This window comes from Anas platyrhynchos, chromosome 2 (assembly GCF_047663525.1).
Source record: "Anas platyrhynchos isolate ZD024472 breed Pekin duck chromosome 2, IASCAAS_PekinDuck_T2T, whole genome shotgun sequence".
Classification (NCBI taxonomy): Eukaryota; Metazoa; Chordata; class Aves; order Anseriformes; family Anatidae; genus Anas; species Anas platyrhynchos.
Window position 1 is genome coordinate 134,374,897 of NC_092588.1, and position 12,960 is coordinate 134,387,856.

General features: G+C 36.6%; 1 long non-coding RNA gene across 2 annotated transcripts in view; it reads right to left on the reverse strand.

The window, feature by feature from the left end:
• LOC119715883 (uncharacterized) overlaps positions 1–12,960 on the reverse strand; it is a 49,018-nt gene that overhangs the window by 20,122 nt on the left and 15,936 nt on the right. The window contains exon 3 of one of the 2 annotated variants that reach the window (XR_005263337.2): positions 9,490–12,841. The exons of the other annotated variant lie outside the window; for it this stretch is intronic. This is a non-coding gene — a long non-coding RNA (uncharacterized lncRNA). Of the gene's footprint in view, positions 1–9,489; positions 12,842–12,960 lie in introns of those variants that run through there. 2 annotated transcript variants of the gene reach the window in all.

The window sequence follows — 12,960 nt, forward strand, 5'->3', positions numbered from 1 at the left end:
TATTTTTTTTATTATAATTTTTTTTTTCTTCAGTGCTTTCCCAAACCAAGAGTCATATTAGTGCCCCAGGTTCATACTATAACAAAAGACATTTTGTAATCTAAAAGATCATAAATATGCCTATCTTCATTTATATATATGTGTATATATATATATATATATTTACATTGGTGTAGGAACAGATTTTCTTCTTGCACATGTGTTTGAGGCATTTGACAAATGAACAAATCCATTCCCACCCAGTTCATGTCTGTTATGTCCTGCAGATTTTTGGCTGATCTGATCTTTGCATGATGATATTTTGTGCTAGGTTACAGTTCAAAAAATAAGGGGACAGTGCAAGCTTCTTATCAGAAATAAGTACAGAAAGATAGTACTAGTGATTTTTTTTATACCTTTATTTTACCCAGGGCTGACAGAATGAATCCTTTGCATGGTAAGAAGTATTCACATGCTGTGGGAAACTGTAAAAGAATCTTTAAAGAGTTATAGGATTATTCAAGTATCGTTTTATATTAGGAACTTTATCTTACTAGTATTATAAATGTCACATTTGTGAAATGATTGAATTTATTCATGTGAATGATACCTATTTAAAGATACCAGGATTTAGTTCTAGGTGATTTCAAGCATAGACAAGTAAACTAAAATAGTGTAATAAGCACTGATACTGAGAAAGAAGTTTAAGGAAATTTATCTGAGAGTTCAGAAATGAACCATAAGGATGTGCAGTAAGAATGGGAATTTTGGCAGAAGGTTTGCTTGGTTGAGCATGAACTTTTGTAGGAAGCAAAATACCAAAAGAGAGTATGTGAGAAATAGAAACAAGGACAGGCAAGAAAGGAGAAATATAAAAACACTGAATGTGCATTTAAGGATGAAATCAAGAAAGCTAAAGCCCACTGGAGCTAAAATTAATTAGAGTCATACAGAATAACAAGAAAGGAGACTACGAATTATACAAATATACAAGCTTCAAAAAGAATTTCAGAGAAAACATGGGTTTATGAATGAATGGTGAGACAACATACCATGGACAACACTGAAAAGGCTGAAGTACTCAGTGTCTTTTTCACCTTTCCTTTTTCCCAATGAAAGCCTACTTCCGTGCATGTAGTGGAATGGCTCGGGAAGAACACCCTACAACCTTCAGTAGGGTGTGGCAGGTTTGAGACACTGAAAAATGTTAGATTTGTTCAGATCCATAGGAGTGGGTAGAATATAACTACAGATGCTGAGGACATTAGCTGTTGTGACCGAAGGAGGTATCATCCATGAAAATTCGTGGTGACTGAAGAAGGAAGACAAGCATGAGACCTTTGGCCAGTAGGTGAGACCAGTAAGCCACATGTTGATCCCAGGAAAGAACATGGACCATGTCCTCTTTGAACAGTTTTCCAAACATTTGAAAGAGATATGAGGAGTCAACGTGGGTTTATTATGGGAAAATTGCAGTTGACAGACAAGACCACCTTTATAGTTAAATGACTGGCAAAATGTGCTTACTTACCAGGGGCAGAATAGCCTCACAGGCCTGAAACAGACTGGCCAAGTGTTAGCTCTTCCTAAAGGACCTGGAGTTGGAGGATTGACGGCTGTATAGGCTAAACTGAATATAAAGCAACAGTAGCACTAAACTGCAAGCACTAAATAGGCTAAACCGAATATGAAGCAACATGAAGCACCATGTGAACAAGGCAAACTGCATCCTGATGAACAATAGATAAAACTGTGCTTGCATACAAGATAGAGCATCCAGTTTTGGTCCCCATTTTAAGAAGGATACACAGAAACTGAAGAGGGACCAGAAGAGTTTTAGCAAGATCAATAGATGCTAAGGTATTTGCTTTATGAAGAGAGGTAGAGGGGGATGGCTTCATTTAACCTAGCAAAGTGGAGCTGAAGGGTGAGCTAATAACTACCTACCACTGCCTGAAGGGCAGTTACAAAGATAAACGGAACCAAAATCTTCTCAATGGTGGCAGGTAGCATGGCAAGTAGCAGCAGACAAAAATTTTGTCTTGGGAGGTTCAGGCTGGCCATAGGGAAAAAAAAATGTTGCTAAGAGGGTAGTGCAGCATCAAACAATGTTTTCCTGAGTAGTTCATCCTTGGACGCTTTCTAGACTTAACTAGACAAAGCCACAGCTGACTTGATCTAGTTTTCAAGTCTCCAAGTGAGAAGTCAGATTATAGGTCTCCAGAAGCCATTTATGTAATTCCACAGCCATCCATTCTATGATTCACACTTAACTTTTTCACTTTGAATAAATAATGCAATAATTCTTCTTGGATTTTTGCATTATAAAAGCCTTTACAGGCTAATCATTAATTATTGAAATGAATTTACTTCATTAAAGTGAACTTCCATGCATTTAAGCATTGGTGCATAGGCAGTTCATTAAATGCTGCTTTCAAGACCTTTTGTTTTCAAAATATAGTAACTACAGCCAATTTACTTTCTTTGAATATTTCCTAAGGTCCAGAAAATTTTCAGAAGAATCTTGTCAGCCTTTGTCAGCCCTTTTTCCATTTCAGTGCCACCTGGAAAGAACCTGGGCTATTTTAATGCTGTTAATACCTTTCAAGATCTTTCTTGCAAACTGGAACAGTTTCAAAAAGCTACATTTTTATAATCCAGAGTGACAGATTTTTATAATCACAAGTCACAAAACATGTTTTAAAATAGTTTTAAACAAGTCATTGTTTACTAAAATATTGCAGTTTTAAGAACAGTAAATGCTTACTGATGTAGTGTGGTTAGATGGAATAAATTTACTGATAATCCAGCTTTTCAGTAAAACATAAAAAGAAAGAGGTGGTCAAGCTGCATGATTTTGAATTTTTTTGGTGATCAGTAATAGACTGGCAAGTAGGATTTGGCATAGAGTTGTGTCCTCTGAGACCTATTTGCCTCATAGTAATGCTATTACTTTAGTTTCATGCAAATCAAATGTCACCAAAATGAGACTGTAAGTAATCAGGCACACCGTAAAGTGCTTTGTTCAAGTGTAGTTGTTGATACACAGAGACAAAGAAACAAAGTTATTTCCTGTTGGTGTTATTGATCTGTGGTGTAGTTTTCAGTGGCATTCCTCAAAATCAGAGTCATGTGGTGATCACCTCTGCTTTCAACATAGTTCTTGTTATTTCCTATACAACTTGTCATACTGCCAGTAAGTCCAGAAAGATGATATTGCTTTCTATGCTTACACAAATCAACAACAGCCCTTTATTTCTCAGTAAGATGGCTCCTGAAGTTGCTATTATTTGAAGTTCTTCCATGACAGCTGACAGCTTCCTCAGCTTCTTCAATTGAAATTCTACTGAAATTCTACTGTAATGAATGTGGATGATACCTGACAGTAAAAGCTGCTTTTCTTTTTTTTTTTTTTTTTTTTCCTTTAATAAACTTGTCTAGAGATCAATTGCCTCACCTCATAGAGGGCTTGTGCAAATATTTTCTTTGGATTTATTCTAGAAGGGCTAGCTCATTCCCCTGACTCCTGCCATCAGCAGTGTAGGAAAGTCTATAAGCCTTAAATCAAAATGCTGAGTGGAATTTCAGAAGTATCACTCTGAGGCACCAGAATCTTCTGCAACTACAGAAAACAGCTTGTATACTTTTTGTGGAAGCTGTCCTCAGTTAGTGCCAGGGATTGTGTAGACTTAAGAAGCTGCAATCTTTCCCTTTGTACTTGGTTCTTACTTGGAAAGCACTGTTGCTCTTATCCAGGAATAAAGACCTGATTGAATAAAAAAATATAAATGAGTCCTGTCAGGTTGTCTGGTATCTGTTCTAGCTGTCTAACTGTGTGAATGTCTTCTTATAAATAAGTTGTTTATTTGTCTATGTAAAAATCTTCCACAGATCCCTATCCAACAGATTCCAACAGATTTATTTTTTTTTTCTTTTTTTTTTTTTTTTTTCCTATGCCACTATAATCCTTGACCTAATTATCTTGACTTTTGCTGTCCCAGTCTTCTCTCCTTTTTGGCTTTGGCATAAAACAGCTCATTCTCATGTGAAAACTTTCAAGCTGTTACTGTGAAAATCAAAATGGTCACTTGAATTACATGGCTACCTCTCCTGTTTTCTATTCCCTTCATGGAGACTTAGTCCCATCTGGCCTGTCATCTCTGAGTAACTCTGAAACTGAGTAAATCATCTCCTCCCTAAACCACTTCCACTTTCACTCTGCCAAAAATTCTGAACTTAATTGTCCTGCCTTCCAAGTTTTACCACAAAATTCTTTGAGTATTTTTCTGTGTTGCTTTTTATGTATGGAAGGCCTCCTTAACAAAAGTTTGAGAGGACTCTTCATTTTTCACCTTTAAATCTCCCCTTCAGCTTCTAACACAGTGCTTTAACATAACCACAACAAATAAACAAAAAGAGAGATTTTGCCCAAATTCTTCCTGCCTGCCTTTGGATACTTATTATTTAAATTAGTGGACTAGTCACAAAGAGCTGTCTTTATCTGTTGAGAAACAATCCATAGAAGAAAATTTGCCTTAATGTTGTCACAAGCAATAATAACATGAGCCTAGGGCAAGTGGGAATCTCACTTCAGTTCCTTGGTGATTACAGACCTTAACAGGCAGCTGGCACATGGTGGCTTATAATATTGCCATGAGCATTCAGATCCAACTTGTCCTAACTCTTCTAACTCTGTCCTAACTCATCTTTCTGAATCACATTTGACGATTTTACTTATTAAAACTGGGTCTTGTTTGGGTTTGTCTTTGAAACTCTTCTGAAGAATGGGCTGGGTGTTGCTCTTGAATTTGTCTGAGTGCACGAGGTCTACAGTTTTGGTTCTGAGTGTACATCTTACATGCCTTTTACTTTCTTGTTTGCAAATGTAATCCCTTTGAACACATCGAAACCTTCAAAAAAAATTTTTTTTTTACCCTCGTATAACCCCTCCTGTTCTATGCAAACGTTGAAGTAAGTTAATAAATTTTTGTTTTGTAATCTTGCATAACTCAGAAATTACTGATCCTTTGAAAGACAATGTTAAAAGAATTATTTTTCATTTATGAAAATATCTATTTTTTGCTCAAATATGGAAAGAAAAAGGAAATGAAGATCTCCAAGTCTCCACTATGCTTTCAAGTTTCTATTAGTTCCAGACCGTTTATGCCCTGGATATTTGGATGAGAACTTTGCCTGGAATTTATATTGACTAGACAGCAGAACAGGACTAAATTATTATTCCTTTTATTTTGATGCATTGTATGGAGATGTGATTAAATGTTTCTTATGCTTCTGATTAGATGTAGAAGGAAAGAGTGTGGATGTTGCCTCAAAGAGATACATTAAATGTGCATTTGTATGTGATAATGTAAAAATTTTATCAAGCCTGGAATGAAAAAAATAATTTTATCATCATTATCATATGTAAATGTGCAGTTCATCATTAAATATTTAGTAATCTATCACTTTACTGGAAAAAAACCTTTCTGAACAGTTTACTAAATCCTCATGCTCTACATCTATTTTATCTATTATCCTCATTTTTCAATTTGTTACTAACAGATTAATTCAAGGAACAAACCAAGAAAAGTCAGGGCTGAGTTTGGCTCTAAACCCCGCTATAGTCAGTATTTTATTTGGGGGTAATAAGTTTTAAAGCTAGACAAGTTACACAAAAACCTTCAAATTCTACCAGTGTCTTTTTCTCATTTTTCCTTTGTAACATGGTGTCTGAGTAAGGCCTCTTTCAGTGAGGCCTTTGGCAGTTTCTTCTGTCTGTTGTTTATAAGGTTGTTTCTGGTGAGATGCAGTACTTCAAGGGTGTGTTCTGTGTTGCTGACTGCTGCCTTCTGTTCTGAGGGCAAGAACAAGGCAAGTATCTGAATGTGCATAAAACTCTTGATTACCCTATAATTATAGCAGCCATTACACATCACAGAAAATCTAGGAAAGTGGCTTAGCTGCTATAAGTTAAACTATGTCATGCAAGTAGCTTTCATGAAGAGCTAAATTTCTGCAAGTACAAATTTCTGCAAGGACAGTCATGGCCACTGTGTTGCTGTGGTAGGGTATCATTTTAATATATATGTGTACTCTAGCACATGGCTTTGTGGAAAATACATCTTAAAAACACAGTCAACAACCTGTTCACCAGTTTTTAATTAGAAATGAAGTAGGACATGAAATAGGTTTATGAAGTTAAACTAAAAAAGCCTGACAATGCAGGCCAAAAATAATTGATTTATCAGACTGCATTCTTTCATCTGTACTGAGGGAAAGTCTCCAAGAAATACACTTTTTGAGAGATCTTCCCTGTTTCTGGCTGTTTCAGAAGAGCAATAGAAATGACCTTTCTGATGGCTTCTTCCCAGTCTCAAACTGTGCAGACAAAATCGTTTAATGATGTCTACACTCGTAGTCCCCTTTGTAGCTGAAGAACTTCTACTGTTGTTTTTCACTCTTTGAACTCTGAAAAGAGAGCATTGTTCAGAGCCATCTACTACATGTGATATGCACATATTTTTTAATCTAATCAATTTCCTGTATTTCTGAACATATAATGAACTTTTTATATCTTCTGGGTGAAGATGAAAATATTGCAGAAACATTTGAGCCTTGATATTGCATCCTGTCTTTACCCAAAGGAAACACAAATGGTAGGACTTCAAGAAAGATAATTTTAACTACTTTTGATTTGTGGAGTCTGATTCATGAGTATGTAACAGTGATGATCTTATTGCTATTATTTTAGACATCTTGTTTTCCCATTAAAAATATCTCTTTGCAATTTGTTTCTATTCATTTATTTTTTGGTGCTGGTAATGATGTTGATCAGACCTTGGAAGGGAGTGGGGGGATAACAGGTCCTACATCATATGGTTACAGGGAAGAATACAGTTTCAGTCTACTGAGAAATAAGTCCCATTTCTAGGACAAAGGTGGCTTCATCTTAACCTTCTGTTCTTCTCTTGAGCTTAGTATAGGTACTCTGAACATTTCCATAGCTTCCAGAACATGGAAAAGGCAATTGCCAATAACTAATATTTGAACTCAATGAATTTTGCATTACCTAAGTGCATGAAGTAAAAAGCTATAAATCTCAGAAGTTTCAGTAGTAACTTTGAATGTTTCCAAAATTAAATCAATTAATTAAAGTAATGTAAATTGAATTAGGAAGTTGTGCTGCAGCAGTACGATTTCCAACATTCCAAAAAAAAATTAGGATTACTTGTTTTAATTAGATGTCACTCTGTGACATAGAATTTATAGTAATAATGTTGTTATAGTAATAATAGTTGTATGGCTAAATTGAAACAGCAGTTTGTCTATATGAAGGACATGACTTTTTTTATTCCTTTCAGAACGATCTCTTTCGAGAAAAGTTCCTTGCCCTTTTAATGTACTGGATCTCACAACCCCAATAGACTTCTCTCTTCTTGTATTTAGGTCCTCTAATGCACCAAAAAATCTTGCAATAATCTTTTATTGCATCTTATTGATATAATACCTAATTCAAAAATAGTAATTATAGATAAATGAAAATGCATAAGCGATTTTAAACTGTGATTAGCGGCATTTATATGCCAGCAAAAATACAATATGCCAAAGAAAATGAAGCTTATCTGGCCTTTCCACTTGCCTTGCAAGTCATCTATAAATTAATAACCACTAACTATTTTATGAAACACTGTCAATCTTCATGATGACTGGCTGTTGTTCAAAGAAAAGTGAGAGATGAGAGGATAAAAAGGTTTTGTAGGAATTACCTATAAAAAAGCAAGCCCAGAAGGAGGGAAAGGTGAGACAAAACAATGAAAAACACCAGCTTTTATTTAATTGACAAAACTATTGTTTAGTTTATAGTACCAACATAATTCAGCCAAGTAAAAATGAAAATCAATATAATAGTTAGAAATTTATCAAGTGAAAAGGGAACTGGCTAATATCAAATATGGTAGATCTCCTTAACAGGATCACAGAATCCCAGAGGTCATCAAATACTGATGTGGTTTCAAAGTCCCTGTGAAATTAAATTTAAATTTTCCTTCTCATCACTTTCCTTCCAGTAAACATGACAGCTTCAGGAGCTATTATATCCTGTAAGTCTTATGATTTTCTATTGCTAAGAGCCTTTTAAAGTTACAGTTTATAAATCAAGGTGATGACTCAAGATATTTTGTCTAGAATAAACATTAGAAAGACTGATCAGTTTTCATCAATGCATCAGCAAATCATTAGTTACAGAGGGGAAGCAACTCCTGTCACATGATAGAGATTTTGGGAGAGGAAAACTTATATGGCCACTACAATAATTCTCTATGCAATGAAATGTTCTCCCTTCCATTATGATGACTTCTTTATCTTTCTATTCTCAGCCATTTAATCCTTTCATTCAATTTCATTCTAACAGGTCTTTAGTACATTTAAGCACATGTCTGAGACTATCAGGAAACATTTCCAGTACAGTCACCATACTTTTAATGGAGAGCTGGAAAAGAGCAGTTTCTAGTTGAAAAGGGAATGCTTGACAACAGTTCTTTCATGTATAATGATTTGTTATGCTGAACTTAATCACTCCCTCAGAGTGTTATTATTTCACATAGCTCTGTGGGAGAACTATAGCATGTGTTAAAATTTTGAAATGACTCTAGAGTTATACATTGCACGTTACTGCATGCTAGATTTTCCCAGCAATTTTAGCCAGCACAGTGTGTATGGAAATGTCAGCTCACATACCGCCTACCTGAAATGATGCAGTGCTATTCTTGGTAGCATTTTTATAGTGATGTTTGTGTTGGCATGTAAGTTTATGTATAGGAACCATCTCTGATGATTCTAAATTATTTTCATTAACATTTGGTTCATTTATGAAATCTACTGCTTATTATGATGAAATATCCTGAAAATTCAGATAGATTTCTGACTCCTTAACAGATAGCCTAGGTCTGCCTATGTCAGATACATCTCCCCCTAACCTCAAGCCTCTACTTCTGAACTAGACTCTCTGGAATCCTTTTAAAGCCAACACAGATTGAACCAGTCTCATTGGAGTCAAGCGTACCGTCCTCCTCATCCTATGCAGCATGTCTAGACTAGGTCAGATGAATCAAATCCTCATTTCCTCTTTTCTAGTTCAGCCAGGAGCACACACATGGTGAGTGCCTAAACAAGGTGAAATTAATTAAGCCTTCAAAGCCTTTGATTTTGCTTAGATGTGGTTGAAATTGTGTAAAATTTATGCTTCCAATAGGTACTGTGCCTATGGATAACACTTGGGACACACTGCTACTATGTGACTGTTCTGGTCACAAAACAGCAGCAGCTGCTGCTGTGAAGAAGTAACAAATTCTGATCATTCACAATTGTAAGTGTAAAGAAGGAATAAACTTTGAACTTACTAATGATCAGATGTTGAGGAACACATTTTGGCATTTATATAATCACTTTGCATGACACCTGCAACTGAAGGAATGTCAATAAAAAATAAACCCACCACCACCACCACCAAAAACCAAGCACTGGAAATAATAAAAATCACTGGAAAAAGGACTGCAGATTTTTTTCTTTTCTTTCTTTTTTTCCTTACAGCAATTATCAGGCAGAGAAAGAGAAAAAACTGTTGTCATTCCAACAAGCATAACAAAAAGAAATTAGCACCAGATGAGATGTTTAACTTAGAATCTCTCATAGATTTAGTCAAAACTGAACAAACAAAATCCTGGAAGGTTATCAAACATAGGCTGTGCACCTCATTCTTCACAGTGTTTTACTGTTGTTTCCTTCATCTGGAGGAATATCAAGTATTGTACACACGTGTGTCCAAGTGATCAAGCATCAGCTTCTTTTAACACTGGCAGCTCTTAGACAGTCTGTGTAGCAGGCTGAGCTGGCTAGTTGAGTTTTTCTGATTTCAGAGGACCAGCACAAATCCATGCATCTGGTTCTACCATTTGCTGATTTTAATCAGCATTTTGTTTTCAGTGCAGTACTTCACATATTTCATCTGGCTGTTTTTGAGCCATGTCTTGTCATGTGGATTTTGAGCCTGTTCTCCAAGACTTTCTCAGGGCTTAGCATCAGCTAGAAACATCATAAAAATATTCTGCATTCTGTTATCCAAGTCGCTGGTGAAAATATCAATCGGTTGTTATGCCTTTTTGGACTTTTGTGGAACAACACAAGACCATCTTCCAGTCTGACATCAAACTTAACAGTGTTTGTTTTTTACAAACACATTTAAGCTCTTGATTTATCATCTTATTATCTTCTAAGTGCTCATAAATTGATTGTTTAACAATCCCATTTAATCAGATGACTAGCTGACAGAGAATTATTTTGCTCTCAAAGGTTTTCAAGGTTGCACCTAATTATGCCAGCAGAGTGCTATCATAAGTACATCACTGTCTGCATGGATTGCAGGACATGGGACCCCAGGTCATGCTGGAACTGGACAAATGTTAACTGAACAAGCTGTTCTGGAGGGGACTCTGATACAGAGCAACATGATAACATGGCAATCCTGACCCCAGGGTAGCTGGTGATGGCTCTGCTGTATGCCCCGCTGCAGCGTGCAGATATTCCCATTTGCTGGAAGCTAGTTCAGTGATCTCCAACATCAGCTGTTGTGTACCTGAGAATCTGCCCCCCAGAGCTCAGCTGAAGCACTGAACTAAAGCACTGGCCATGAAAAGAGACCACGTTGAGAAGCACACACAAATCAGAAAATGAAAAATACATTGAATGTATTTTTCAGAAATCAAAAAATGAAAAATACATAGAATAGTGCCATGAGCCAACCAGAGCAAGAGAAGACAGTTGCTCCTCCTTAGACTCTGTGAACCCAGAAGAAAGTGTTTGCAGAGTTTGTGACTTTGTTCATGATCTGTCCATCCTTAACTCAAACAACCAAGATGACAGAAATCTTGAATCCATTCCCAGACTTTTTGTCTCAGGGATGCACTCACAGTTCAGCACAGCTGCCGGCACACGGTATGCTATTTAGGCAGTCCAGTTAGGGGACAGCAGTGTTCTCTTGTGTTTAGAAAATTCACAGATCTCAGAGGAAGCAGGACGAATAACCATGTTAACTCAGAAACACTTTCAAGTCATTCCATTTCCTTAGGTGGTGATAGTACTGACAGTTGCTGTTGTACCATACCAAACACAAACAACTGAAACATTATCTTGGTTATCTGCTAAGGCCTGAAAACTGTGTCTCAGGTGCTGTGACACATTCCCCAGGAAGGCTGACAAGATCATCCCCAGGGCTGACAGATTTTTAACAGAAAACATCAGTTTCAGAACACGGCTAACTTCTGCATCCCAGAGAAAGGTTATAAAAACCTGTGTCTTTTCCTTACAAACAGTATTCTCACTTGTATTTTATTACAAGCCTTGCTAAAATAAGTTCTGTATCTCAAAGAGAATTTTCTTTTAATTTTGTTCCTAAAGAATTTGTATAGCTTTGCAGGTATCCAACTGGAAAGTAAGGTTCTAATATCTTGTGTTTAGCATGCACCTAGTAGATACACAAGGTTTCATTTTGCTCATCTATTTTGCTTATCGTTTTGTTTGTATTTCTGAATATTATCTACATTAAAAGGACACAGTTTCATAGGTTTTAGAAGAGAAACATATTTTAAAGATATTTGTAAAATCTGTTAAGTATTGCTACGTATTGCAGATCTTTGTGCTACAATGGCAATCTTGACCATGGATCTCTTCTGAGCCTCTCTTGTCATTAGATGGCACTGTAGAGCAATTCTCAATCACAGTTTTAAGACTTCTGCACCTCAAAAGGGACCTTTCTGTTTATCAAATCTGACTTCCCACACACTGTAGGGTATAGAAATACAAGGAGTTCTTGCCTCCTTCCCAAACTGTGTTTCAGTAAAAACATATTTTAGATATAAGTTTCGAAGACAAGGAAAATTAAAACAAACATATAATACTTTAGGTCCTTAATTTCCTTTTCTGATAATGCAAAAGAAGTTGGGATGCCAGATTTTAATCTTTTTATGAAGTAATTCTGACCATTTAAATGTATCTACACTGAAATTCCTGGCTAAATCGAGAGTAAGCAAAAGGATGAAGTTTCTTAGCACAGCAGTAAACCAGACCAGCACAGAATTCAATGTCTCCTCTTGTGAAGTGTCTCCTTATGGCAGCATCAGTCTCAGAAAGAACCATTTGCCTTTTATGAATGCCGGCGCCATGATGCCCATACACTTCAATTCCACCTAAACCACTTCTACTTTTGACTGACTTTATCATCTCCAGCCTGTCCTTTCTGCTAACAGCCTATTTTCTACTGGAAGCATAGAAGACTGCAGCATTTCAATTTTTAATTTAATTCCTTCAAGTGTGACTGTACACAATTTCCACTGTTCACAGTGGCATCGGGCAGTGACTTTGTGCTTTGCACTGAGAGCTCCAAGGCTTTATACTGAAGGGTGCATGAAGTTGTATACATGCTTGTATTCATGTCGATGTTTAGTCACTGGGCTGCATTACAAAAGAAGTGCTAAACCCTCTTCACTTCTGTGATTAATTCACACTCTTCTGTCTTTACTGTCATTCTCCATTGCTTGCTGAGCCAGGTTAGGGACTGCTTATGCATGCAGTTGTAGTAGGAGATCTGAAGAGTTGGTTCTTTGCATGGCAGGTGGCAAGGCAGCAGGAGACCACAGACTCCAAAGATCAGTAGCAGCCAGAGCTACCTACAGCCCAGCCTCAGGTGAGCACCTGAGCCAGCTTTGGGTATAGGGGCCTCAGAGATGCTTCAGAAAATAGCCTTCAGGTGAAAGGATGACTGAAAGATGCTTGGTGTGAGCAGAAAAACAGACTGCCTTGTCTGCCCCTCCTGTACACAAAAAAGAGAGGTTGGATACATAACTGTAAGTAAAAAAGATTAATCAGTGAATTTGTTATAAATCAGTTCTTCCAAAATTATAGTAAGATGCAAAAACAGTTAAAATAAGT